This window comes from Rissa tridactyla, chromosome Z (genome assembly GCF_028500815.1).
Source record: "Rissa tridactyla isolate bRisTri1 chromosome Z, bRisTri1.patW.cur.20221130, whole genome shotgun sequence".
Taxonomy (NCBI): Eukaryota; Metazoa; Chordata; class Aves; order Charadriiformes; family Laridae; genus Rissa; species Rissa tridactyla.
Genome location: NC_071497.1, coordinates 58,301,245 through 58,328,636, shown reverse-complemented (window position 1 = coordinate 58,328,636; position 27,392 = coordinate 58,301,245). Strand labels below are relative to the sequence as shown.

The window sequence follows — 27,392 nt, the reverse complement described above, 5'->3', positions numbered from 1 at the left end:
GAGAGGGGGGGAAGAAGATTGCTGGTACATGGTGAGCTCTAGGCTATTGAGTTAGTATTTGTCTGGTACACCTGAGGGCAAAGTCGTAAGAAACTGATGGTGTCAGGATAGAGCAGAGTTGGATTGCTGCACATAGAAAAGGCTTGGAGTGAGCTGTTAATCAGTAATAAACTGAGTCATCCCACAACAGCTTGTGATGCCAAGTAGAGATGTACTATAAAAGGAAGGAATGTGCACAAGTGTGTTTATTCCAAGTAGGGAAGGACTCGCCCTCAAGTTTACACTCTAAAAAGGGCGTTTTATTGCTTTTGAGAAGGAACAACAGGGTTTAGTAGGAAATGTGTCCCTACACATTTTTTTTTTCTCCTTCGTGATCTGATAGTTGGTGTGAAATGCTCAGTAATCACCCGGAGGACTGCTGTGTCATTCCTGCTTACCCAGTCTGGGTTTGGGCCACCTGCATTCCTGATCCAGCCTGGATGCATCTTCAGGGTCCTCCGATGACCTCTTCCAGGCTACCTGCCCAAAGAAGGGCTTGAAGCCAGTCAGCTCATCTGAGAGGAGCTTGTACACAGGAACAAATTAACCTGCAACGGTGTATCCTACAGTGGAGGATTTCTGCTTTAAAAAGAAAAAATAACCCAAAACAAACAGTATTCCCATTGTTTGCCCAGAGCAAAATCTGGTGTGTTTTAAGAAAGTGTCTCGTCCTTGACATTTCCATTCTTTGGCTGTTGGCTCTGAATTGAACACCTGAGGTTGAACTGCAGGTGCCTTCGGATTTAAACCAAGTACAACATTCTTGCTTCTCATATTTCAATGAAGTTTGTGTCCTGTGGTAAGACCAGAAACTATAATCCTTTTTTTTTTTTTCTTTTTGGGGGAAAAAACGTAGCTAAGATTGCTGGGTGGGTAGAAAGAAAAGCAGTTTCAGCATGGGGACAAAGGGATGCAAAATTGATATGAGAAAACACACCTGGCTGGGCTCCACATCTGCTGCGCATTCAACATGTACTCTGTGTGCCTAGGAGGTGATAATGCAGTGGAAAAAATCCTTTCCATTGCCTGCGTTTGCCCAGTTGGCCTGCTGTCCGCTTAAACCCATGCAGTGTGAAGAGGGCTCCCACTTTGCTCGGGGTAGAAGCAGGGCAAAGAGAAATAGTGCTGGGAGCATTTAAACATAATTGGAAAAAGGTGATGAGATTAGAGCTACTTTGGGTGTTGCACAAGTTTATAGCTTGTCCAGCCTCATCAAAACCCCCAAAATATTAATTTAAATAGCTGCATGCTTTGTGTCCTAGCTAAAATGAGGGACATCGGTCATAAATAGAGTGAGAAGGATGGAAGTTGTTTGGATTAATGAGTCTTTGTGTTTGCAGGTGGATTTGTTTTTCAAAGCTTTAATGATTGTGATGTCCCTTTGGCACTCCAAAAGGCTACAGCTGAGCTGCAGGTGTTTCGGATGATACTTAAGGCTGTATCTGCCTACTGACAGCCAGGAGTTTAACTCTTGGTGTTAGAACTTCTTTTGTTTGTATTGTGATAGTACTAACAGAGCAGCCTTGCTAGGCAAACAAACTATTGCTGGTCACAGTAAGCTTGAGATCCTCAGTGTTAAAGAAATCTCTCTTTGTGGGGGTCTATTGGTGTTTTTCCATTATTCCATCTGACTTGCCTCTTGTCTTAGCGCTATTTCCAAAGAGCTTTTTATAGCCTTCTGTACAGGTTAACTGAGCACCTAAGACAACAGAGTCCTGCTTCCTTAGCTTTAAAGTATTATAGCTGCCTTTGTCTTAAACTGGCAATCTGCATTCTGCTCCTGCCCTTACAGCGAGACATTTCTACTCTCTGGCAGCTTATTCAGAGATAGTTTATTTCAGGAAGGCTTGTTCACCTAAGAGATGATCCAAGGACTCTTCCTCATGTAGAGTCGTCCTTTTGGAAGCATCTCTGCCTGTGGCATGCTGACTTCCCATCAGAACCGCTGTGCAATGTAAATTGGTGCTCTGGAAATTAACCAGGTTTAAAATACTGCAGGGAAGAGTGATGCTGTTATTCTTTCACCTTTTCTTGCAGCTGATAGGGGAAAATGTTACAAACTGATCTTGTGAGACAGTTGTGTCTCTCTTAATGGCATTCTTCAGACGGAATCAAGCTTCTTTCTTAAAATGCTATCAAGTGCCTGTTCCTAGATAAGAAGGTACTTTGCATCTAGAAGCTTTGCAGTGCCTGGATGAGGAGGAATTAATTAGCAGCCTTCTTGCTAGCTGGTGTCCCCTTTCGCTGTTCTCAGATTGCAAAGGGTAAGAATGAGGAGAAAAATACCTCATCCCATGCTGTCTTTTCAGGGCTTGATGCTGACCACCCTGAGGCTATTTATACCAAGCATGCTGAGCTGAGTGGGATTCAGTTTAAATTTTCAGCATCTGTTCTCATGGGGCACAGGGCCTTTGCAGGGCAGGGTGGTTGCTGTTGCCTCCTCGCCTGCCCACTTGGTCCCTTCCCCTGGCAAAGTCCCTGTCGGTCACTCCACCGAGGGGTGCTGGGGAAGGAGGGCACGGCCACTTTGGTGTGAAGGGCAAGAACCCCCATGGTCACTGCAGGTTTGCTTGTGCTCATCACGTTTCTCCAAGGATTCACTGAGATGTAGCTTAAGGGGAAAAAAACTCAGCACCTTTCACCCAAACCCTCCCTCTCTCTGCCTAGTCCCCCACTGTTGGAGCAAGAATTAGCCTTTCTCTCTGCTTCATTTTGTTTGTTAACCATTGGTCAAAGAAAGCAGTCTTCTATTTGTTGCTGTTTTGACAGGGTATGAGTATTTGAGAATAAAACATGGTAGTAAATCTGTAACCTCTTTTCCAACTGCATAGCAAAAATTAAATTTCTGCAACTACCTTTAGAAGACCAACTTTTCACTTACAGTTGTGTGGAAGATGTTTTGTGGCAGTCTTGGAGTATGTACATAGATCCTCCCTTTCCCCCCAAAACTTGTTGGTCCTATTGTTGCAGAAGCCTTTTGTTGATGGTACAAGATATATTAGCATTGTAGCATGACACATACAAGCTGCTACTCTTGACCCCTGAGGTTTCTCTGGAAGGTCACAATGGAGAGGCTTGAATTCCTGTGTTAATCATGCTGAAGCAGAATATCCATGCTGGTTTTCCCAAAAGATTAACAGAATGATGCCGTGTTGCTTTGAAATGTGATCTCAGAGCATCCAGCTCTTGAGGACGGTTTCTTTCATGTTTAACATATGCATGGATTTTGTGTATTTATAAACCACGTAATTATTACTTACTGGAATAAAATGTGAATGATAGTTTATCACACCAGTTGTCTGCTGCTGCCTTCGTCTCAGCAGAAGCCTTCAGTGCTCTCCTGTGGAGTAGCAGTGAAGAGGAAGATTTTGTTTCACTGGTTTGGTGAGGGGAATGTTTTGAGGTGACTAAGCTGCAGTTGCTGAAATGTACAATAAGGTACAGCTTCTGTACAGGTTCAAAATATAAACAAATAGGTAAAAAAAATTGCCCTGTGGTTAGGCTTGATAGACTGCAGAGATGCCTGCAGAACTGCAGCGAAGCTGAAGGTACTGAGGTTGCTATTTCTGGATTTTGGGGAAAGCGTCCCAGAGAGGACCGTGAGCCTTTCCCTCCTTAACAGCTTGGATCCCACAGCAGGTAGCTCCTTGGCTCCAGCTGTGCTGTGAGATGTGGTATAAAAGTATATGCTGCGTTGTGAGCTACTGGTTTATTAATTATGGGCCCCAGCATGGTCAACACAGCTGGGAGCTGTTGTAGATGCCCGTGTTTCGTACAGTTACTGTGGTTTTTCTCTATGCTGTCAGTCTGGGGTGGTATCAGAGTACACCAGGGTGATTTGGCATTGTCTTAGCTTCTGGATGCCCAAAACACTTCCAAACTGGACTGCAACTCCAGGGAAAAGATGAACGTACCTGATTCTCACTGCCATTTTCCCCCAGAGCAGTCTAGTCTCCAACCCCTCTGGAAACAGCCTCTTATTATTAATGATACAAGGCACTTTCTTTCTCTCAGAAAGATAAGGAGTATTGGAAAACTTGTCTATGCACCTGAATTTTCCCTCCTCCCTTTCCCTCCCCCAAATCCTCCCATATGTATAGACAAGCTGTAGATTACAACTTTTTTTTTGGATTGAAGCCCTCTACAATATAGTTTTCTTTCTGTCACTGCTGATGAAACAGTGTCATGAAGACACTCACTGCAGGGCAGAGGGGGAGGTGTTCACATTTTTAGCGGGTGCTCCAGATGTTTATGTAATGTGCCTAAGCATGCAGTGGAATACAAAATATTTGTGAAAGGCCCCCAGGTCTGTCAGTGGATAAGCCATTTGTCTAGGTTTTCTGAACAAAGCAGGAGAAGGAGCTTAACTGACAAGCCCTAATTAGCTCTGTGCTGTAGCAGCTCTTTCCCAGGAGAACGACTTGGGGAAGGTTGTAATCAAACCACTTCTAAATTGGAATCTTTAAACTATAATGTTGACTTTTCCCTTCTTGTATTTACTGAAAAAGCAAATACTGGAAAAGACCTGAGAAATTCCTGCCCTTACATAGCGGCAATTAAATTATTCCAACCAGGATTTGATGCAAACTCAGATCTTTGCTCTGTATCAGTTTCTGTGCTGAAATGCACCTCAATTTACCTTTCTTTTGGCCACAAACCACTTTTGTTTGACTTAAGGTATTTTCGTCATGTAGATCAGACGTTTTGAATGGATACTTTAAGTAAGGCCTAAAGGGGTTGCTCTGTCATCTTTTAATTGATTTTTTTTTTTAGGTTATATGGAAGAGAAAATTCAAAACAAAGCTGCCTGCAGTTTTCAGAAGTCTGTAAGATAGTATGCAGGGTTTAACCTCTGAATAAACAACTACTTGCAAAATCAGGCTTAAAACTAACAAAAGAAATCTCCAGTAAGTTCTGCTTATATTGCCTTAATAACTTTACACTGACCAATTCTCATGTCTTGAGATTTCAGATACACATGGAAAAACTTTGCTCGTTAAGTTTTTACTTTCTTTCTGTGTGGTCATTGTGACAGTTCATGTTCCCTGACATACATGGTTATTCTGCATAAAGGGGAAATGCAGATCCTGGAAACTGCAGAATCTGACTTGCATATATCAAGAGGTACTTCACTATGTGCATTGCTACAACCTTCAAAGGTTTTGGAAGTATATAATGAAGGGGAAGAGACAGAGGGAGAGCTGGATTGCTTGAAGTAAAAAACAGAATTACTCTAGAATAATTCATGTCTCTTTGCTGGAACAGTGTTCCAGGTGCATGCATTGTCCCTAGTGCATGGGGAATTGGCTGAAATAAATACTGTGTATTCCACATCTGTTTGCGGTGAGCACCAGGAATTATATGGGCTGAATCAAGATTGCAGGAAGTGTTTCATTGTGGAAAGGGGATGGGCAAGTTAGTTGCCCAGAACAGCAGCATGTGGATGTTGATATCAAGGTAAGTTGAAGACCAACGAGGATCACAGCAACTATAGATGTGCTGCATCTCGCTTGGTCAGGAGCGTGGCTAGCTCTTGAGATTCAGGAATAGGAGAACTTAATGTAACAGGAGAAGACTGTAGTTAGACATGTGTACACAGTTCTTCTGTCTTTGGGAACTGCATTTTTTTCCCTGTTAAGAACAAAATACACTTTGCGTTGTCTTCTAGCCTTAAAAGTTCTGAAAGTGTTGTGTATCTCAGTAGGCTCCAGCTGTGAATGTTGGCTTGCAGTATTTCATTGTCTTCTGGTTCTGCCACCCAAACCTCAGGAGACGAATACTGCTTTCCTTGAAGGGAGGAGAAGGCTACATACAGAGGGCACTCTGTATGCCTGGTGTGAAGGGGATATTGCCATAAGCATAAGTAGTTGTGACGTGAGCTGTGCAGCTGGGAGCAACCATGGCGCCTTCTCTTTATTCACCTGCCCCATTTGTCCTTCCAGCAGTGTTTTCATCCCAACCAGCCCTATGGATGGACTGCTTCTGATAAAGGTCCTTGGTCTGACCAAGGTGCATAGTTGCGCTGAGGAGCGGGCAGGCACTGCACAGGTGTGTAAGAGGAATGGGTGGATGATTAGTGTTGGGATGCAGCTGGTGCCTTGGCAGGCGTCCTTGGCAGTGCTGCATCAATGGGTGCATGGGGCTGGAGGAGAACAAAGTGACTAAGTTGTCATCAGTGGGCAAGAAAGCTGAAGATCCCTGGTGTAGGCCACTTGTTGTTTTGGCTTTCAGCTGGCAGCGCTATCATTGTGTCTTTGTAACATATGCACAGCTTAAGTCTGAAGGAAATTTCTCCTGCCCTAAAAAACTTTATTTTCTCAGGGCCTCAGGAAAAATCTTCTTAATTGATGGTTTGGACATAATCTAAGCCTGGAGTGTCAGTGTGACTTTTCCATTCATATTTGTTCACGGATGAAAGAATGTGCGGCAAAATACCCAGCGTAATTATGCATGTTTCTAATGTTTCAGCTTGTATAATACCGCCCACCTTCCCAGAGAGGTCAAGTTACTGTTTCAGGCATTGCAGTTCAATGATGTACGGTGTGCTAGAGGGAAACGGTGGACTAACAGCCCTGTAAGTTTAGCCTTTTTTTTTTTCTTTCATGAAATAGGGAAATCTGATCTGGTTTGAGTCGATTTCTGTGTTACAATCTAATGGACTATTTAAAATATATCTAAATAAGAGAGTACTTGTGGCTTGAAGTGGTGATTTGTTTTTGAATGGAGGTATTTAATGTCGGGGAATTATTTCAGAGAGTGTGTGTGTGTGTGTGTGAAATCTCTCCGTGATATCTCTTTCTGATGGACAAACTGTTTGCAAACTGCAGCAACAACCCGGGCAGCCCCACGCAAACCAGAAACCTGCTGGGCAGAAGCTGTGATGGGACGATGATTTTAGTTGGTGATTTTTTTTAGCCGCGGTGACCCCGAGTCGCTGCTAGCACGATGGGCCTTCACGCTGACGTGATAAAGCAGTGTTGCAAAGCTTGCCCTGGCTTTTCTATCTGCTTTTCTACCTCATCCTCTCCTTCACCCGCCTGCAAAGGGGAGCCTGCGACTTTTCAAGCGGAATCGGCTGAGGTCTGAGGCTTTGCTCTGTGACCTTTGTGTTTTATGGACGGTGTGGGCAGAGGGGAATTTTTGCAGTTTTCTATTATCCTTTTGGTTGTTCAAGGGAAACATATGTTGAAAATCAGAGTTCACATGTATGTTTTCCCCCCATTTAGTTTGAGAGATCAAGTTGTTAGATTACAACCTTAATGTCTGTGAGCTGGAGCCCAAAAATCCAGGATTTTGTGTGTGTATATATATATTTTTTTCCCTGCATTTGTGGATATCTATATTTATATATAGACTACTGTTATTGTAATGACAGTTCTCCCTACTTATATTTTGGCTGAAGGGACAGGAATATTCCCATCTGTGTGTGCCTTCTTTTGTGGAGTTTCTAATCCCTGCCACTGCTAAATATGCTGGCCATGATAAAAATTTCAACAGAGAAGAACAGCCTAACCAGCACCGCATGCCTCATGCTTGCGTTCCCCTTGCTAGTCTTCCTTGCTTACGCTAGGACCAGCTACTCCCCTGCTTTGTTTCTGAGGGACACAGACAGGTGTCTTCGAGTTACTACTCGAAATGAAATGGGGAAATGAAATTAAATTGGGGAAAGCTGTTCTCCTAAGAGCTAGTCATGGGACTCTGGAGAATAATCTGTCCTTTCTGTTGAAGGCCGCATGCTTGTTTGCTTAATTTTCCCAGTCACTGAGTCCCTGGAAATGCTTGGTTTTTGTCTGCTGCCCCTCATACAAAGTGAATCACCATGTCTAGAACATCGTGTTCTTGAAGGTGTAAGGGCATACAGTGCTTATTCTGAATTAGTTTTATTCACAGGAGGTAAATTCAGAATGACTTGTTTAGCTTTTCTTGTTCAAGTCATTGATTCAGAACATCTGATGAGACAGCTATCACACTTCTTTTTTCTTTTTCTTTTTTTTTTCCCATTTGCACAAGGGGAAGGGGAACAGCACTGCCATGACAGTGGCCCCCGGTGATACATGACTATGTTTACACTTCTGAGGATCCCTCATGTTGTAGCCTGCTGTATCGAGGAGCATACCACCCAATAGCACTGTGCAGCTTGGGGTTCATCAGTTCATTGCATTTTCAAAGCTTTAGGCTGAAAACGGGACAGAGGCTTATTCTCATCTTGGTTCAGTACTGAAAATTTCTCAGACCTATTACAGGAGTGTGTGGTGGGCGTTGAGGGTTATTCTCAAACAGTGCTCTATTTTGGAGGTTGGTCTACCACAGCCCTTCCAAAAGTCCCATCCCTTAGGAATATAAACTTTGGAATATCACTGGGGAGATGACAGTAGGATCAGTTTGAAAATCCCAAAGGCAGCTAGGCAGCACACATATAGAAAGCCCGAGCTGAAAAGCCAAGTGACCTGGTCCAAAGTTTGCCTTGGTACCAGAGGAGGACGTGAGCCCTCTTGTCTTTTTTCCTGCCAACTCGAGGTCTTGGGATGTGGCATGTCCCAAAGTAAGGGGAGCTTCGGCATCCAGGCCTAGATACAGCGATGAATGTGTGAGGGATATGGATTTCCTAAGGTGCAAGCTCTTAGCGTGGTTCTAGAACAGATCAACTGCCTGTTTCGTTGTTGTTAGCTATAGCAGTGTTACACTCATGAAGGTATATAGTGATGCTTGACAGCTTGGGAATGTTTTCTTTTTCTGTAAGCGTGGTGAAATCGCATGAAGAAAGAGCAGAGTTTTTACAGAGGTTTGCTTTTGTCACTTGAAATCTAGCAATTAAGAATTTTTGGGGTTCGTCAAGGTTACTAGTGCTTCTGAGCTGCTCTTTATGGAGATAATGGCAGTCAGGTCTGTATCTTTAACTTCATTTTAAAGGGTAAGATTACTTAGTAAAGTGTCTTCTGCCTTTTAACAGCTGACAGGCCCCTTCCCCTCCTTTCTTCTGCTTGCCCAGCTCGGGTGGAACCAGAGGAGTAAGGAGGTGTCTCTCCCCAGGAGCAGCCTGTGTCCCCGTGCCTGTGTCCCACAGGCAGGTGAGAGGCCATCTGACCTAGGTGCCAGCCAAGCAAGACTGTGTTTTATGGTCCCTTTCAGTTTCGTTCTCCACCTTCCCCGTTCCTTTTCACTGAAAGACAAAAGAATGACCTTCATGCCCTTTCCTAATCTCTACTCTCTTTAAAGAAGAACGCACAATTTTATCATGAGTGGTGTTGCTTGTCAGAGGTGCTTCTGATATGGTGATGTGAACAAGCAAAGGATACAACTGGATAAGGGAACAGAATATAACTGGTGTATTGAGAAAAGTTAAATGAAGGTGATCTGTAGCTGAGGGTATTCCCAGTTTTCCTTCTTTCTTGAACCACTTTTAGGTAACTTCACACCAGTGCTTCAGTTGTGACACCCCCTTCTCCCTCCATTGCTTGCCTAACATCACATATCTCAACTAAACTGGCCTTGTAAAGCCCGTCCTTCTTTAGGGCCCTAGGAATTACATTATGTTTTTAAATCAGGGCTGAGTGTTGGTAGCTTAGTCTTGTAGACAGAGCATAAGGAATTAGATCTGCCTGCAAAAGGGAACATGTGAAAAAGGAAGGAAAAAAAACTGTCCACAAACAAAACTTGTGTGTGCTAATGACTTTACCTCCTCCTACTCTCTGGACATGAGTCCCTATGTATGGGGGATGAAGTCCACGAGCAGTGATTTCCCTGCAGATGGGATAAAAGAAAGCACTGGGTGGGCTCTAGCACTGTCAGTGAAGCTCCACCTATGGCAGCAGCTTCAGTTGTTAAGAGTGGGTATTTGTGCTGAGAGCTGCCTGGCAGAAAAGGACCTGGGGGTTCTAATTGACAAGCGGCTGAACATGAGCCAGCAGTGTGCCCAGGTGGCCAAGAGGGCCAATGGCATCCTGGCTTGTATCAGAAATAGTGTGACCAGCACAAGGAGGGAGGTGATCGTCCCCCTGTACTCAGCACTGGTGAGGCCACACCTTGAGTATTGTGTCCAGTCCTGGGCACCTCAATATGAGAGAGAGATCGAGGTGCTGGAGCGAGTGCAGAGGAGGGCAACGAAGCTGGTGAAGGGCCTGGAGAATAAATCTTATGAGGAGCGATTGAAGGAGCTGGGACTGTTTAGTTTGAGGAAGAAGAGGCCAAGGGGAGACCTCGTCACCCTCTACAACTACTGGAAAGGCCATTGTAGAGAGGTTGGTGCCGGTCTCTTCTCACAGGTAATTAGCGATTAACAAGAGGGACTGGGTTCAAGCTGCAGCAGGGGAGGTTTAGGCTGGACATTAGGAAAAAATTCTTCACAGAAAGAGTGGTCAGACACTGGAATAGGCTGCCCAGGGAGGTGGTGGAGTCACCATCCCTGGGTGTGTTTAAGACTCGTTTAGATGTGGTGTTAAGGGATATGGTGTAGGGGAGAACTTTGTAGCGTGGGGTTGATGGTTGGACTTGATGATCCCAAGGGTCTTTTCCAACCTAAATGATTCTATGATTTTTATTTGCCCATTTCTGGTTAAAGCTCAGATTGTTGTCTGTCACCTGAAGATCTCCATTGTGGTGGTGGCTGTGTCACAGCAGTGTTTGTCCTACCAAGCAAAGTTAGCTTCAGAAAGCCTATGGTGAACTTCACAGTTTGTACAGGGAAGGTACTGGAGGAGGGAGCAGGACATGTGTCTGGCCTCTGCAGGTACAGTGCATGAGTCAGTCTCACCTGACTTGACAGCTAAAGTTGTTAAGATTCAGCACATCTGTTTGTATGGCTTGCTGGTGTTTACCGTTTTGTCACAATCTTGACCAGCTTTTGTTGGCAGGAGACTGAAATGTTACCCTAAATTGTCACTTTTACGGTGTACAACTCACACTCAGCCTTTGCGTAAAAAGAAAACAAAACCAAAAAAACTTTTGAAGCGGACAGCTTTTTATTATTCAGTCTCAAACTTAAATGTGTACCAGGTGTCTGTAAGAAAGTCTTAGTGTTTTTAGAAGGGATTGGTTAGCAAATGTCTGTTATGACACCTTTCCATTTTTCATGAACTGACATATTTTGGGTCTAAGTGTGAGAATTACCTCTTTTAACGTCTACTTATCCAATGCAAATTAATTTTGTGTAAATCAATGGTTATGCTTTTTTGGCGGTGTAGGATTTGTATTCATCCGTGATGACTTACTTGAGTACTTCTTCACTCTGAGAGCACGAAAGGCTCAAGGAGGTTTTTGATGATGCTTATGTGATGTGGTTTCCCCCTGTCTCAATGCAGTGCACTTTTATGCTAGACTAACAGTTGTCCCTGTGCTTTTGCCACAAGAAACAGCCTACTTGTTGAAACCAGTCACCGGTTTCTGACCGCTGTAGTGCAAACCTTGGACCAAGGTGAAGCTGCCCTTCCTCTGCCTGTGCAAAGGGACTGAAACGTGAGAAGCCAGCCTTGCCCGCCAGGTTCTAGCTGAGCTGGTGTATTCCACTTACCAGCAATGTGAGTCCCCTTGCTAAAGTAACTCATGCATAAATTCATAGGGCTGTGCTTTGCAGAAGGTCTGTGTTTCTTGAGAGGGGCCCTATGAACAGGTTTCTCTTGGAAATGCCTCATTTTTACATGTGGATTGGTGAGGAGGAGGAAGAGGGGACTGGACAGAGGCTGTTCAGACTCTGAAGTTGTCCGTTCTGCTTGGCAGTAAAATGCTTTTCCCTGACTTCGGCTTGTTTGTGCCACAGTGAATGACCCTTCCGTGTCTTTCCATGCTGTGTTGCTGGGCAGCCTCCAAGGCTATGTTCTGCTGCAGGTTGTGTTGTATGTCAGATGTTCCCCTTCCCTCTTGTTTTCTTGCTGTTCAGAAATTAGTTCCTATTTGCACAGGCACTTCAAGCTACTGCTGAGTACATTATTCCTTACGGCTTGTGTTTTAACAAGCCACAAGAAGCTCAAAGTCCATTTGCAGTACGTGAAGACCTGGTCTCTGTACCAAGAGGTGGCATCAGGTACAGCAGATAAGGTGTTCTGGCTTTAGCCCAAGACTTGTTTTATCACCAGAATTTTGAAAGGAGAGTTGCTTTGGCAACAATTGAACTTTTTTTTTAATTGTGCTAACAACCACATCATGATCTGCTATTTAGACCCTACTAACTCGCAGACATTTACACTAGGACTACATTGCTCTGTTTTGGGGCCAGCGTAGAAATTAAGACATCGTGGGGTGAACTGCTGCAGGTGATTGGCAGGCAATCACCATTATCATTACACATAGCTCCTCTAAGTGCTGTCCTAGACCTTCTCTGCTGTGGCAAAGGAGACTTTCCATAGAAACACCCTCTCACATTCTTCCTCCTGGCAGCCAAGGATCCTCTGTAATAACATTTGATTATTTTTCTGTTTGTTAAGAATTAGTGCGACAGCTCGGTATTGTCTGCTGTAGGTCACAGGCTTGAATAAAAAAGGGCTGTATGACAGCTTCTGAGAGGAACCACGCCTCCATGGGGGGGTTTGTCTTGGGTGTACGACACTTCTTTCATGTGAAAGGGAATGCTTGAGGGGTGGGTGGGTGGTGGTGGTGACCAAATGGCACGATACATGGGCATGGGGAGATTCCCAAGGCAGCAGAGTAGTCTTGTTACTGTGGCGCCCTGCCCAGATTAATTAGTGTCTCTGCAGGGTTAATTAGCATGGTGCTTTGTGCCATGCAGACATAGCCTTAGCTATTTCCTTTAGCAATTATGAGAACTTATGGCAGTGAAGTCTACCCAGATTGAATATTGCTTTTGACTACTTAAAGGCTTTCTGTGCAAGAATTTATCATGTATTCACCAGGAAATAGTGTTTACCGCTGGAAATGTTACCTTCAAATTTCTTTTAAAATAATGTCTTCTTCCCAGCAAGAACGTAAGTACCCTTCTGGTGCTATGCAGGGCATCTTTAACTGACTTTGAAGTGTTTGACACAACATCTGAGTCATATCTCAATAAGTTATCCAGGCATGTCCTCGTGGATGAGGGGGCTGGTGTTTTTTCAGACCAGCATAAATTCCTCTTTAGATAAGTGAATCTGGCTGCTGTCTGCTGGAGGGAGGTGTGTGTGTTGGAGGTGTATGTGGGAGGAGGTGTTGAACGATATTAAAATGGAAAAGGAGAGAAGATGGAATACGTGTCCTACCTGCCTGTGGAGAACTTGTCAAGCAAAGGTATGCTGTGAAGTACGTAGACTTTCTGTGAAAAATTGGTGAAACTATGTCTTTGGGAATTTAAGAAGTATCTGTTGCATAGCAAGCTTTGTTTAAATGTAAAATGTTATCAAGGTTAAAGCTTTCTGTAGAAATGACAACTTTATCAGCAAATGTGTTCCCTTTGTATATCCAGTATCACTGCTTAACTGTTTTACCATGTTTGTTTTCATTTCTGCTTTTCTTTGCTTCTACTTAGCACTGAGTTATGCTAATCACTGAGTCTGTTTTCTGCCTGGGAATTAATTTAGATTGCCATTTGTGAGGCAGTTTAGGAGAACAATTACTTTTTGATATGAGATACATAAATCCATTTTGTACAGATTCAAATTTTGCTTATGGTTTTACATATATATTTTTTTAAATCCCCATTGTATCAAAATGTTTTCTAGTGTTTAGTGTTCTTCCTAATACCTGTTAGGTGTGGTTTGTTCTCTCCTTAAGGGAAAAAAGGCTGTGCAGTGTAATGTTTTTTGTTTTGGTTGGTTTTGGATGTGTAGGAGTCAGATGATTGTGTATGCATGTATGCTGTGATGTGTTTGGGGTACAAAGCAAAACTGAAGCATTCTTTCCATCTGGTGTGGAAAACAGTAGGGTATGTGGTAAATCTTGGTTCCCAAAGGATTTCTGACTTTTGTTCAGTCCTCTGACAAAGAGGAGCAACTCCGACAAAGTTGTCACTAGTTCATCTTGGAGCTCAAGCCATGTCCTAGTCTTGGCCTTTGGTGTTGCAGTTACTGTGCACTGATTGGTGTACTGATCTGGATCAGGTGTGGGCATAAACACTCTCTTCAGATGAATTACAGAGAGTACCTGGTGCAGAGTTTAGGCTAGTTGTGGGTCAATGTGCAAAGGTGAAATCTGTTGGAGCAGAATTCATCCATGAGAAATACCTGAACAATCTTAACCCCATGTCATGGGTCCACGACGTGATGGGTATGGTAGTAGGAGTTTGAAAGTCAGGGTTTTTTGTGTCCTTGAACACGCAGGAAGTGTAACTATCAATGGAACATCTTGAAGACGAAGGCTGAAGTTGGGCAATATTCAGAATTTTTACAGGGAACTGTTGTAACACTTTATACAGATGTGTAGAATAGGAAGTTATACAGAAATACAATTATTGTGGTACATCCTATTATCTGTGAATATATAGCTCCAAGGATATAATTTGTTTTCTATCATCTCAAGTTTCCTAATACATTACAGTTTTTAATACTATGTAAATGTAGATACTTGTAATCTACTACAATGGAATGCACTCCCATCGAAATGTAAGAAAAGCATTTTTAGGGTATCATGAATAGCTAACATGCAGTGTAAACACGTTCTGATCTTACATAAATAGCTGAAAATAAAACTAAACATACTGGGGTAGTGTTAGAGAGAAGAAATTGACTCCCACTTCCTTGGGGTAACTTAAGAGCACTGAATAGTATTTTAAAGCTCACCTAAGCTTGGGGCTTTTGGATTTCTCCTTTTGGAACAGATGTTGCATTTATGGTTTATCTTTCCAGAGTCTAAGGGCTCCCACTTAATCTCCTCTCACGGACAGACCCTTGTAGTTTCGCTTCAAAAGCTACTTGTTACTGTAGTTTATGATGACATTTAACCCTTAGGAGGGTGTTGTAGGGATTTGTGAACATTATAGGGTTAGGAGAAAAAAAAGCATATATATATATATAGAATCATAGAATCTTCATGGTTGGAAAGGACCTTTGAGATCATCGAGTCCAACCATACACACCCAAAAAAACCCCCAAACCCCTACATGCATGCAGGGACACTGGTCTGTGACATGTGATCACTGCTAGTTTGTTTATTAATTTATAATAAAAACTCTTTAATTCTTACCTGGTGTGATTCCCTCGTACTCCATTATGCCCACATCTCTGTAGCTCTACAAACTGGGACAATGATCGCCTTGCATGTTCATACCAAAGCTGTAGGGGAAGTATTTAATTAAAACCTGGATGATAAGAAATGTCTTTTCCCTGAAAATAATCTTCAAAATTCTCTTGAGTAACCACACTAGATGTAGATAAACTGTTCTGCCGTCCCATCCCTCCATAGCTGTCAAACGTTGTAGCAGGGTTGTTGTGCGACCATTCAACACCGGCACAGCCTCAGGGTGGAGGTGACTTGGCTGGTGCCCATGCGTGTGTGGCGGTGAGGCAGCCTGTCCGGGTGCAAGGATCGGTATGCTTTTTCTATGTGTGAGCCTGTGCTTGTGGGAAGTTTGCCCTGTTGGGGGGGGATCAAACGTGCCAAGTGCGTTGGAATTGAAAAACGAGTGTCTAAACCTCAGTGACACAACATCTTTGCTGAATTGCTGTGGAGGAAAGGAGCTGTCTTATGGGCTGTAGGGGTGCAGGCATGAACTCAGCTTACTCGGTAAGGGGTGAGAGTATGTGTGAGTCCTTGGAAGATGAGAACTTTTTAAAAAGCCTGTTTGGGGAAATGAGACAAAGTAGTCTGTAGATGTCTCCCCTTTTACTGCAATCTATAAAGTACTTCCATGTGTCTTTCATGTACACCAACATCCTGGCTTATACAGAGCTACTGCTTAGCTCACATGGGCTTCTGCTGCATTTCCCAGTTCAAACTAGTACCACGTTACTTCTCCTGTTGTATTTCAGCAACTGGTGCGGCTGGTGTATCCTGACATGCCTGGAGCTTTGTTTCTGTGCATTCACATGGACTGTTGTTTAAACAAAGAGGACTGAAATTGGGAAGACAGTGCAGGGTGACGCAGCTGTTGCAAGATGCATGCTTTCTTTCCAGGGTGCTGTAACCAAAATTTTGCTTGTGCATTTCACCTTGGAAGCAAAAAATGACTTCATACTTGTGACTGGTAATTTCATTATTGTTTAGCAGCGTGGGTCTACCAGGCATCAGCGGTTCTAAGCATGTATTATGTTGCCCAACATGTACGAGGACTAATTGGTGCTCTTCATTTCATTTCTTGTAGGATGACTCTCAGGTTCCTGAATGTGCTGTCAAATGCTGAAGCATTGAACTAGCTGAATCTTCTGCATTATTTCTGATGTTTATAACGGCCTAAAGGAAAGGAGAGGTTTGGAACTTCTGTTGAAATCTTTTAAGGTAAGATATGACTTCTTTTGCTGGCGGCAGAGGTAAGAGAATAGACATGGTCCCACAGACTGTCCCAGCCCCGCCTCTTGCTCTGTAATAAACCATACAAACACAGAGTCTTAGGCTGGACCCAATTATCAGTACTTTTTAGTTATGAGTAAATTCACTGACTTCAGTAAGGTAAAAATTGATGCAATGAAGAACTGACTTGGTTTCTTTTCCTAAATTACCAAGTCTACACTCTTAAGTACTTGTGTACCTTTCCATTAAAATGCTTTACTCCTTGATCTATGTATTAATAATGTTTTAGTAGTAGAAAGATTTAGTTTTCAGTCCCCACAGGATGTCAGGCAGGCTGAGACAAATTCTTCACCAGGAAAAATATGGCTAAGAAGCTAAATGCAACTGTATCTAGAAAAGTGACCATTCTGCTTTGACTAGAGCTGCTGCTGCCATGTTTCATTAATTAATTACCCATCTTTTGGATTCTTAGCTGGATTGTCTGTGGCACTATGGTGCTGCTGCTGCTTTTTCTCAGCAGCACAGCAGACCGGCCACAGAGTAGACCTGGTGCGGGGAGTACAGTTGTGCAATACCCGGCACACAGCGCCGTCTTCTCTTGCTGCAGAGTCATTTCGGTCACCAGGGACCGGGTGTAAGCACGCCAGCAGGACAAGGCTACATAGCAATGTTGCTGTGCAAAGATACAAACCAGGTTAAGGGCAATACCAAAGGGAGCACCCGAATTAAACCTGTAATAAAATAAATCCAGATGGGTAATCCCTGTGTAAAGGCTCTCTTCGCTACTGACTCATAGATTCCCTCAGGTTTGACAGCTGCTGTTGGAAGTGGCAGCTGGCTTTTGTTTTTATTTCCTTTTGGGGTCTGTCACTGCCCACCTTGTTATGTGCACTGCAATGTGCTGCTGGTTCAGATGAGAGATCAGGCACACCTAAAACTGAACTCACCTCTTGAAGAGCAAAGGTTTAGTCTCTTGGCCATTTTCACTATTTAGGAGAACTCACTGCAGATGAACTCTTGTCCCGTGTGGCTTTCACTGCTTTAATCAGAGTGAAACCAAGCAGCTTGTTCAGCTTTTGAGTGTGGAGTAAATCTTGTGCTTACAGATGTGGCCTTGAATTGCTGACAGCTGTTGGGACAGGTAGAGGGCTACTGAGTGTAGTCATCCCAAAGATGATGGGGCACCAGCTGTTTTTCCTGAACTGCAAAACTCAGTAAGCGTGGGAGAGCAGATCACCTGCCTTTCTTCATTACTCTCCAAAATTGCCGTTTAGGTGGGGCGTGTGTGTGTGTGTGTACGTGCATGTACCCTGACTCCACTGACTCTCCCTTTGGCTCTCTTGCACAAAACTCGGTTCAGAGACGGGGCAGAGGGTGCTGCAATGATGCACCTGTGTTAAGCTGCACATGACGGGGAGGCCTGCCTGCGCCTCCTCGGCACACCTCGCGCCAGCACGTTTCGAATCAGCCGTGGGCTCTTGCTCACAGGGCGGTGCCGGTCCCTCCTCGCAAGATGCTGTTCTTCACTTGGGCGTACCAGGGCTTTTGCTTTTCTGTAGCTCCTTCTTTTCACGGGGGAAAAGATTTGTAGGTGAATTTTTGTCTTTTCTGGTGTCAATGGAGTGCTTTGAACAGGAGTTGGGGGAAAGCAGCCACGACTGCTTCTGGGCCTTGAGGCAGGGCTGTAGCTGGCAGGGAAGAGAAATGCTTAGAAAACACTAAATGAGGAAACTTATTGTCACTGTGACTAGGCTTGTCCCAGTTCCTGTGTGGCTGGATGCCACGGCCATGTCCTGGCTGCAGAAGTGTGCGCCCTCAGCCAAGCATGGGCTTCTAAGTGAAGGAGATGTGGATATATGCATAGAGGGACTCTCAGGTTGCCCTCACAGGTCCCTAGACCTGGCTGCCCCGTGCTCTGCAGCAGGTGTCGGTCAAGGACAAGAGGAAACGGCCTCAAGTTGCACCAAGGGAGTTTTAGATTAGATATTAGAAACATTTTTTACACTGAAAGGGTTATCAAGCATTGGAACAGGCTGCCCAGGGAAGTGGTGGAATCATCATCCCTGGAGGTATTTAAAAGATGGGTGGAGGTGGTGCTTAGCTATATGGTTTAGCGATGGTTTTTGTCAGTGTTAGGTCGATGGTTGGACTCGATGATCTGAAAGGTCCCTTTCAACCTAGGCAACTCTATGACTCTATAATTAGTGTAGTCACAGCCTGGATGACTGGCGGGGTGCACGGGTGGCGGTGCAAGGTACAGGGTGAGAGAAGAGGGGAGGAGGCTGTAAGGAAACACATGCAGGCAGAGAGGAAGAGGATGATTGCAGAAAGGCTGGAAAACCCAGGGCAGACTTGTATCTGCTGTCGGGGAGCCAAAGTAGCAATGATTGCTGACTGCCTGGTGGCTCCTCAGAGAGTACGGGAGCACCATGTACTAAGAAATGGACAGTAAAGGCAGCTCCTCTGCCAGCTCTCGACACAAAGCTGTGGCTACGGATAGGAGCACGATGAAGAGATGGGCTTCTCAGATGCTCTGAATTTAAGTACACCTCATGTTATATACATATAAATCTTCTTTGCATATCCTTACACCGGGTGGCATAGCAAACGGTCACGCTGTACATTTGAGTAGCGCTGGGCTGTAATTCGGTGTTACCGAGGACAGGAAAGTACAGGCATTAATTACAATAGCCATCGCTGTAGAGAGGTACTACAAATTAAATGTCAGTACACTAGGGGGTACTCATGTAGCAAGTCTTTCAAGAAGTGGGCTCAATTTCTCTTCATAAAATACAGCATTTGAAGATCACGTCTGCCCATGATTGCATGTAACACAGTAACATTTCACTGTGCTACAGGCATTTTGCATTTGTACAGATAAATGCTACTTCGAAATACTGATGTGACCACCTCAGTGCATTTTGCCTGTGAGTTAGAAGCCAGCATCCCTCTGAGGCAGCACACTCCATGGAGAGGGCCCAAGAGCATTTTGTGTGTCTCTGAACTTCACTGAATGTGATCCCTGTGCAGGTCATTAAAGCAGTGTGCTTCTAATTGGATCACAGACTTTGGCAATGTGAGATGAGCAATGAGCTTATTAATTTCCATTTATAAAGCCAAGGTTGCTTCAGTGGCTTTCTCAAAGCTGTGTCCTGTAACCTTGATCTAGCCAAGGGTTTTACTACGATCTCATCAGACTTCAAAACAGCAGTTTCATTTTTCACAGCAGAAACTCAACCTAATAAATGGAAAAAACTCCAGCCAACCCTCTGAAGAAAACCTTGCACTTCTAACAGGTTAAAATACAAGTACCCAGCGGTTGCTTTCCTTAGCTAAGTCTTAAGCTATAGTTTTTTTGGGCTTCTGCTTATCTTAACTTAAAAAAGATTTTATAAAAAATCATGACTAGATCTCAGTACAACTTCATCTCAGATAGTTTCTGCCTGTAGGACAGAGCAGACAGATTCTGCTTTCACAGGAGTGAAGCAGCTTCACCGAAGGCTGGTGGTTGGTTGCCCTGGTACAGCCATGTAGTGAGAAGATTTAGTCAAGTCTGGCTTTTCAGTTTCTGAATTTTCTGGGCTCCCTGGAGCACTTAAACCAGAGTTCTAAACACTGATTAGTTGGCTTCAGAGTTTCATAAGATACGTGCATCTGCAAAGGCGATCTGATTTTTGAGAGAGCACGCCTACTGTAGGTGAAGTTACACTTTGCTATACAGTAGTATACACCATAACTAGAAAATTAAAAGTGTCTGCAAATCCAAATACGCTGATCAGAATTGTGGGCTTTTTTTTTTCTTCACACCTGCACCATAAATGAAGTAATGTTTTTTTATTTGGCCAGATATTTCCACTTGACCAACTTACAACAATGTGGCTTAAGTCTTGTCTCTTGCATCCCTCCTGCTCTTAGTTGTGGTTGTGCTTAAATACACCACAAAGCCACCAACCTGCCCAGCCATGCTGTGCTACATTCTCCACCTTCCCACACTGTATGAAAATCGGTTTTCCAGGCAGGGATGTCATCTTGTCATGCCAGTTACCAGAGACCTGGAGGGTTCTGCCTGGAGTAGTGCTCTGGTTATAAAAAGTCTGTCACAAACCTCATACTTGCCAATATTTTTTTTAGAGGGAAGCTGGGAAGCGTGGCTATAAAAGAAACAGCAGTAGAAGCCTGCAATGTGACCCAGACCCACCTCCTGGTGGTGCTGCCGTCCATGTTGTGGCTGATCAGACCTGACTCCACACCTGAAAGCAAATTAGGGAGGACCCAGGTGGAGGACCCAGGTGGAGGACCCAGGTGGAGGACCCAGGTGGAGGACCCAGGTGGCCCATTGGCCAGAGCAGAGCCTGGGTAAAACTGTTGGATGCACAGACCTGGCATGTGCATCCTTTGGCTGCTGGTGGCCAGTTGGTGCATGCCAAGTTCCTTGATGCTTTCTTGTGTTTTAGGCATTCAGGTTGCTGGGGCTGCTGTGGTAGAAAGAGGTGGGATTGACCGAAAGCAACCAACTTGTTGTATACCATCTCTTGGTTAATTTGGCCTGTGAAGGGACCCCACCTCTCACTTGTTTACTGGTGCCATAAATGTTGCTGAGTTGATTTCAGTATGATAACTAGTTCTTTATTTTGATGAAAGCCTCATGTGTGCTTTTCTGATTTGTGATTTGTGAAGGATTAAAAATAAGTCTATTAATCTTTGGAGCTACCTAAGTGTAAACAAAACCCATCAAAATCATCTTTGTTTTTTAGCTCTGTTGCTGTCAGCACCTGACCCGTTCAGCACCTCTCAGGATTTTGAGACTGACAATTAATTTCTAGTATAGAAAACAAACTCTCTTGCCTCATGTTTTAATTTAATCTTAATATACTCAGGGTTTGAGCTGTTGCATGTATATGGTGGGTTTTTTCCTTTTTGCTATTTCTCTACATGTACAACACGAGAGTAACTCTTCTCTCCTTCTGCTAAATGTACTTTTACTTTTTCAAAGGAGCTGCTTTGTCCACTAGGAACCGTGGCCCAGAATGCTAATAAAACTCACTTTATGCCTTTAAAATGTTTATTCAAAGTGGCCTGGCTGGCTTACAGTAGCTGTGTGGGTGGACTGTCCTTGAATTTTGTAGACTTAATTTAGTACTACACAATACCCAGTGATGGAAAACAGCTATAAATTGTCTGTGCGCAGCCATGCATTATTGATAAAGGGCAGAATAAGCTCCACAATTTCTTTATTTGATGTTGTTAGTGCAACAGCTGGCTGATTTGTTAAGACTTCTTTTCCCCTATTGGCAGTAAAATATCTCTTCATTTTGAACTCTGAATTTCCTCCTGAATTTTGATTTGTGTGGGGGTGAAAGCTTGCTTTTTCTCCAGTGCTACTAAATCTAATGGAAATGTTTCCACAGAGTAGAAACAACCTTCATTTCTGGGACAGCTAAGCAAACAGTAAGTTTGACTGTATAAACAGCAAGTTTGAGTGTGTGCAGGAAACAGGAATTTTAATTGCCACAAATATTTAGAAATGGAAAATGGAGCATAAATTGTCATAGCAGATTTAGAAAAAAAAAATATTCCTTTAATATACATGATTTGGCACATGCTTAGAGAAAATGCTTTACAGTGAGTTAGGCATGCTTTGTAATTTCAGTGTTCCTTCAAAGTTTATGAAAAATCTCAACAGTCTTAAATTTGTCATGCTTTTTTTTTTCCTGTTGACACTTATGATGAGTAGAGAGTCTACTGAATATAATTTGCATATAAAACCATGCTGTAAACTAAACAGTTCTTTCCCTGTAGTTGAACAAAGGTACAATGAGCTGCTCAACACACTGAAAATTAATAAATAAATAAGTAAAAAATAAAACTTGCCAGTAAAAGTATCAAACACTTAGCTTTCCAACAAATGTCCAACACTGAAACTTTTTTAAGGTATGATTTCTGGAATGGTAGCTTCCCACAGGTTGTTATTCTAATACAGCAGAGGGAATGTACAATTTGTGGCAAGCAAATATTGTATTTGGGTATGGAATTGTTTATTTCCCTCTCTTACGTGTGTGCATACATATCCTTTGGTAGAGCATTCCAGACCTCTATATATTTTTATATTTTTTCCTTTGTAAGAGTGTTAGGGTAGTAAAAAGTATGACGATAGTTGATCTTCTGAAGCTATACTGATGCTTATAATGGTTTCCTCTATTCCATGGAGAAGTGTTGTGTATTAGTTTAGCCTTCTGTATATTTACAGCCTTTTAAAGTGAGAAGTCATTAAGTAATGAAGTAATTAATCTGGTTGTGTAATTTCAATCAGGAGGCAGGAGAAACTAACGGGGAAAGGACTAACATGATTGACAGAGGATTGCTGGAGATTTACATTGAGAATAACTCATTCTTCAAAACTTTTTCTGATGAAGTTGTGCGGTAAATCAAATACAGTGGCTATGAATGATTAAAGTGCAAAAGTTATCAATTCTTACTGACTTGGTAAATCTCGAACTCCTTCAGTGCTAATATAAAATCATTTATCATAAAGGGGTCTTGTGGCTGTGAAGATTTAAATGAAAGCTTCAATGTCTTGAAGACAACTATTTTGATATTCAAGATCATTAATTTTGTGCCTTGCTTGATGCATGGAAAACTGTTGTGGAAGGGGAACGGGAGATTTTCCATAGGTCATCTGTTAGGTCTGTGATAATTCACTTGATTGATCAAAGTGGCAAATTTCCCAGTAGTTTAAAAGTTTTCGTACAATTCTGACATAATACAAGCAGCTAAAAATTCTGTGCTGGTTGAAGAGGATACCTTTGATTTGATCTTACAGAAGAAAGAAAATATTGGACATTGACATACCTGTGATTTGGAGCAAGTGTGCAGCTGCAGCCATGTAACTACAGTTCTGGCTTTCTTACAACTTTCTTCTATTCAGATGAGGTTTTAGAGTATGACAGTGTGTGTGTAAATTTTTTTTTTCTGAAACGAGTATGTTTCGGTAGTGAAATACCATTTTGAAAATTCCTTGTTCCTGGTGTTTGTCTAAAAGAGTGTCTTTCACTGGCACTGTTAGTGGATATTGTAATGAGAAAGTGCAAGATATGGAAACATCATAAAGTACAGTGGGGATGGATTCTCCTTCTCTGCGTCTGGGAACTCTCTGCAGGCAGTGCATGGATGAAGTTACTTTGACTCCTCTTCATTTACCCACTTGGAAGTCAATCAGAAGTAGGCCGACAAACACAAAACAGCTTTAATGCAATTTGACATTTGTTAATTTCTTCATACTAACAAAATATGCCTTAGTTCAGAAAGATCAAGCAACTTTCAGAAAGTTATCGAGATTAGAAATCTACTATGCAAGTGACCTAAGTGTTGCTTGCTACTATCCCAAATTCTTTACCCTTGGGAAAGCAATTGTGGAGGAGGCCTTGAGAGTGGGATGGATGAGGTGGTAAGAGATCAGCTTCACGTGACTGATCTCTGCAGGCCAAGCTCAAAATACAGGGACAGCTGCAGCAAAGTCTTTTTCCTACCCCCTGTAAGTGTGGCTTTTAAAAATATGAGGAAAAGAAATGGAACAAAACTTGTGTTTGACTGTAATCCCATACAGCTGGTACAGGTGTTGCAGGAATGGCATGATGCAAAAGGACTTGAAAGTCATTAATTAAAAGAAAAAAAAACCTGTAGTTTCCCCAAGGGAAAACATAGAGAGACTTTTCCTAGCAGTCAGTATAAATGCAAACTGGTGAGGCAACTGGGCTTGGCTTGTGAACAAAAGTTATCTGACAGCCTTCCATTACTTTCCAGTTCGTTTTCAACTGCGTCAAAATATATGATGTTGAATTTTTTTCTTCCAGTACAGGAATTAAGGTGTGTATTATGTGGGGGACACCCTGCGATTATTTTTTGAAAAGTACTGCCTGTAAAATATTCTCTTTTTGAAAGCATGGGGCAGGAGTGTGAAATGTGTGTGGTCGCATCCATCCCCACCCAGGTATAACGCCAAGTGCTTTGCCTGTGACAAGTTGCAGCATGCTCTCTTACAAGGGGAAGAAAACTCTCCGTTCTCCCTTCTCTTGGTACAAAAAGCTGTATAAAACTTGTTTGGGTGGGACAAACTTTCAGCAGCCTCTCCCGGGGCTTGATCGGGGCTGCAAAACCTGTCTTGATTATAACACACAGGGTGCCTTGTGCTCCGATTACCTCACTGTTGAGATCGGCAGCCCATTCATTGCCACACAGCCAGGCACAGCCTTGGGTGGGATTAGCGCTTATTGTGGAAGGTGGTTCAGCCCGCCTACAGTGAGTGCCAGCGCTGGTTCTGCCGGCTAGGTTGCAGGACATGCTCATCCTGTGCAACACAGGTGCCTCGTCATGGACGAAATCGGCTTTCTTCTCTCTCTTTTTTTTTTTTTTTTGGTACGCAATATTGCCCGTCGCTAATTTGTAAGGATTGGGGAGGATAATGAATTACATGCTGATTTTGGCAAATTGCCATTGATAATAATGCTGTTATCTGCTCTGAGGGGCGGGTCTGCAGTGACAGAAACTGATTCTTAATGAGACCGTTTAATGGACTCGCTGGATACCCATCCCAAACTAACTTTCAGCTGTAAAAGTAATGAATTTTCTGCAAAACTTGCTTTAAGAGCTATGTCCTTGCCAAATGTCTGTAGCCCTCATAACTGATTGTGTTTTGTCCTTCTAGAGGCCTCCATTGATTATCTTTCCACAGTGAAATTCGTGAGTCCTTTCTGTTTTGCAGAGGGCAGAACGCTTTTTAACCCTCTTCTTCCAAGAACCGTTTTGGCTGGCAGCTCTCCTGCAGCAGTGTGCCAAGGCGCGTTACCCATCTGCTATCTATAGCACATATAGCCTCAGGGTGCTTTCCTGTTCTCCTCCTCTTCCCCCTTTCCTCCTCCCTTCCATGCTGCTCAGGGATGGCTGCACGGATTTTCCCAGTATGCATCAATGCGAACATGGCAAAGCTGTATGCAGTATAAACAGACGTGGTTAGAAATGGCAGAAGAATTGCTTGGGTAGGTAGAAACTGAGCTGTGTTGTTTGGGAAAATGGTTGTGCCTCCAACTAATTACAAAATAATTGAATAAGCAGTTATGTGTTGCCTCACTGCAAGCTTTAAGTATCTGAAACATGATCTGTTTTTTTAGTGCTGAAGTTTACTTTGAAATGGAAAATGGAGTAAATAACATTTGGATCCAGCATGATCCTATGCTGTTTTTCAAGGTTCCTCACCCTTCCTCCTCCTCGTTTAAAGCAGGATATTGTTGTGCACCGAGAATACTGTACTAGAAAAATGCAGGATTTTGTTTATATTGTTGTGTTCATATTGTTTTATTTTGTGCTAGACAAATGCATTTCTGAAAGCTTTCTGTAGTATGCATATAGGAAAGGCAATGCTGGAAGGTGAGGTTAAAAAAATACAGAATAGGCTGGAGGACTTCATTTTAAGGGGGCATCATGAATGGTAGGGTTTAATCTGTCTTAAACACAAATAATTCTACCCCAAATAGTTTTGAGGTAAGTACAACTTCTTAGGGGCCACCACCTTGAGAATGGAGCCTGTAGTTTACTTCAGAGTGAAGTGACAAGTGACTTTAGCGGGTTTTATTCCAGCTTTCTCTGCCGCCTTGGCCTTGGCCTCAAGTGTTTTGACATCCACACAGCAGTGATGCATCAGCAATGATAAGTTGTCTTCCCTGATAAAGAAGGCTGCAAGGGAAAGATGAATGCTGTCGCATCCCAAAGATCATCGTGCAGGTTCAGATGCTAACAATGGCACGAGCGTGTGAGACAGATCTAGGCACAGGCGTTGAGGAGTTTTGTAGCTGAATGTAGCTGTCAGTCCTCGGGGTGTAAAAGGAAAACTTGAAATTGACTTTGCTGAAAGGCTAATAGCTACTTGTGCTTGAAATATTCCTCAAAAACCTCAAAGTTAATTCTCTGAGAGGTAAACAGGTAGTGTTGCTTTTTTTTTATTATTTTTCTGAACCAATTTTTAAACTTTGTAATAACTTTAAGAGGGTCAGTGGAAAATCCATTTTCAGAGTTCCTGGAATGTGTCCATTATTCCCAAAGGGTAAAAGAGTTCCTGTGCCAAATTCAAGAGTGGCAAGACATCTCACTTTAAATTGGTCCTTAGCGAAGTATGGATTTTTGCTTATTCTGGCCAAATTAAAAATTGTAGGAAAGAGGGAAAGCGTTTTCTGCCAGGTTGTCCCTCATTTGTGAGTAATGCTACCATCCCAAACTGGTTTCTCTGTCACATTGCTTCAAGTCAACTGCTCCCTTTGTTTCGCTCCAAATTCTGTAGTATAATATTAAGTACTAACTTCCCTCTGCTTTAAAAGGAAAAAAAATAAAATATATTTCATCAGGATTCCTGATGTTTTAAAGGGCAATAGAGAAGCCAGGAGACTACCTTTCAAGGTCAGTAATTGATGGGATTTCTATTCAGGGAGGAGTTTGGCTTGTTTGGTGTAACTTTGCAGCAGAAATATGCATCTCATTATTTTATGTGTCTATATTTATTTAACTTTTGGCTGTGCACTTCAACATGCCTGTAAAATTCCTTTCAGTCGTGCCTGAGATCAGACTAAGCAGGTAAGCATAGATTTAAATGCATAATAGCGTGGCTTGGCTGGGGTTGGTTGACGGGGTTTGGCTTTTAATTGAAAACGCATAGAAATAAGAATCAGTAATTTATTTAAAACTGAAATCTCCTTTTGGACAGCACAAGCAATTTTTTCTTTATGTTAAAAATAAAGAGGGGGTTACTGAGGCGTTGCGTCCTCTGCTAGGTATCTGAAACAATTTATGATCTCTCAGTGGTCACTGAGTAATTGTTTGGACTGTGTTGGAAATAGGATTTCTCTTTAGACGCCTAGGAAAGAAGGCGCTCAGAAGTTCAAAGACTTTTGAAGGCAAAGGAGCCTTACATACTCAGGAGAACTTGGTGATGTGCATGGGCAATG

At 42.9% G+C, this 27,392-nt stretch overlaps 1 protein-coding gene across 4 annotated transcripts in view; it reads left to right on the top strand.

Moving 5' to 3' along the window:
- The first annotated feature begins 4,749 nt into the window (after positions 1 to 4,749).
- The window catches only part of KANK1 (KN motif and ankyrin repeat domains 1), a 115,057-nt gene continuing 92,414 nt past the window's right edge, over positions 4,750 to 27,392 (top strand). For 2 of the 4 annotated variants that reach the window (XM_054185625.1, XM_054185622.1), the window contains exons 1-3: positions 4,750 to 4,946; positions 6,508 to 6,613; positions 16,259 to 16,392. The gene's annotated coding sequence lies outside the window, so the exon portion shown is untranslated. Of the gene's footprint in view, positions 4,947 to 5,981; positions 6,088 to 6,507; positions 6,614 to 16,258; positions 16,393 to 27,392 lie in introns of all 4 variants that reach the window. The other 2 variants (XM_054185624.1, XM_054185626.1) reach the window with 2 other exon arrangements.